Source organism: Mus caroli, chromosome 5 (assembly GCF_900094665.2).
Source record: "Mus caroli chromosome 5, CAROLI_EIJ_v1.1, whole genome shotgun sequence".
NCBI classification, from domain to species: Eukaryota; Metazoa; Chordata; class Mammalia; order Rodentia; family Muridae; genus Mus; species Mus caroli.
This window is the reverse complement of record NC_034574.1, coordinates 63053626-63055554: the sequence shown is the minus strand read 5'-3', so window position 1 is coordinate 63055554 and position 1929 is coordinate 63053626. Positions and strand designations below refer to the sequence as shown.

Genomic DNA, 1929 nt, shown 5'->3' with positions numbered 1-1929 from the left:
ATATTCCTTCTTACATGTACCAAAACTCATACAACAATGAGTTCTGGGTTGCAAAAGAGGATTTGTTCTTGCACTTGTTTTTCAGTTTTTGTCCACTAATTCAACAAAAACTCATACAAGTGCTATAAACTTTAAATTTCTTACACTCAGCATGTATTAATTCCTTTCGTTAAATAAAATTACTTATCTCTAGTACTATCTTAGTTGTGTCTTATCTGTTCAAGGGACTGTATGTTAGGCAGTTTATGATGCATAGTAAGTTTAGTGATAAGAAAATGATGGTATTTCTTAGTCATGACACACCCACATGATAATAGATACTCTTCAGGATTTATTGTATTTGAAAAGATGAGCATCTTTCATTTCTACGTTTTTATGGCAAGACAAAGAAAACATTAAATGAAATCTATGAGCTGAGTCTTTCCTCCAATTCTCAAGTCTGTTCTACTTGCTCTTATCTAAAATACCTTCACAAATAGGCAAAGTGGACATCCAAATTGTTCCAGGATTCCAAAGTATGAAGTGCATAGAGCAAGTAATCATGTGAGATGACCCTCCCTTAGAGAACAGCTGTTGTCTTCTGACAATCATGAATTCATGGTGATTTTGTTATTCCTTTTGTATTGCATGGTTTTATCTTTCTTTATTGAATACAGAAGGACTAAATATTTAATAATTTTCTGTAGTGAATTATCAGATTGAATATATTCTGAAAATCAAAATCTAAGTTAATCCATTTTTGCCCTCCCACAGAATTTCCTTTATTGACACATTTGAAAGTATGTTTTTCTCTGGTCTTCTATAGAGAATGAGTGTATGAGCAAATGCAAAACCTCATATGTGTGAAAGGTGTCCCAGGAACATAAAATAAATCGGGAAAGAATTCAAGAGATGATGATTAAATGTAAGAATACACGCTTACTTTTACCGAACATCATAATTTTATTGAACATCAATAGTAGTAAACCTAAGAAGATGAACGGCATCTCAATTCATTTTGGTTCAAGAATGACAAGAACACATGTCACTAAATAACTGAAAAGCAACTGATTAAGCACTGATCATTCCAGAATACTTTCTCTTCTACTGAAAACAAAATCGTAATGCAACCTAGCAGTATAAATCTACTGAATCTGACTTTTGAAAATTACGTGGGGCATATTAGATATAGTACAGGATAAAATCCTCCTTCTTTTCTCCAAAACATAAACAGGCACTTCAGGTTGGGACAGGACAAAAAGAGTTTTTAATGAAGTATTTGTCCAATTTAATCATAGTGTAAGCACACTATGCTAAACTTCATCAGGAATTTATATATAAATATATTCTCAAAAAGTCACATGTGTGCCGTTTTGCAAGACCAAAGGGGTTGCCTTACAAATGTTTGTATACATTACCCTGGTCAGTATTGCACTCTTTACAGATCTGAAATGGTAAAAGTACGCGAGGAGTAGAGCAAGCATCCTTTCTTTCCTTGGACCTATTTCAAGCTTTATCTCAATTATGCTAAGATTAATATACTGTCCTGTGTGCTGCTTTTTAATTTCATTTTCACTAATTTTTATAATAATTAAACAATAAATATATTTATGTGATATAAGTGGTGACCACCTAAAGTTTTCTATAAGGACAATTTACAATGTAATATTGAAACATTTATTACAGTCAAGAATCTACAAATATAAGAATATCAGAGTGGAAGACTTCTGGTGACTGGAACACAGCTTCTGCTCCAAACCAATTGCACGCAGGACCTGAGACTGCATTAATTAGGGAAGCAGAAACCAGCCTGAGTAGGGCCACAGGCCTCATCCAGCCGGACCAACACCAGAGTAGCTAGAGCGCAGGGTCGGCTGACACCCTCCAGCTACCCACGACCCCCGCCACAGGATTTTGAGACTGCTGGTGAGTGGAACACAGCTTCTGCTC

At 35.0% G+C, this 1929-nt stretch overlaps 1 long non-coding RNA gene and 1 other non-coding gene across 2 annotated transcripts in view; one reads left to right on the top strand and one right to left on the bottom strand.

The window, feature by feature from the left end:
• LOC115031228 lies at window positions 1–124 on the bottom strand. Its single transcript, XR_003836839.1, has one exon. It is a non-coding gene; the product is annotated as a small nucleolar RNA SNORA40 (small nucleolar RNA).
• The window catches only part of LOC110295510, a 60278-nt gene that overhangs the window by 26414 nt on the left and 31935 nt on the right, over window positions 1–1929 (top strand). The gene's annotated exons all lie outside the window — the stretch shown is intronic.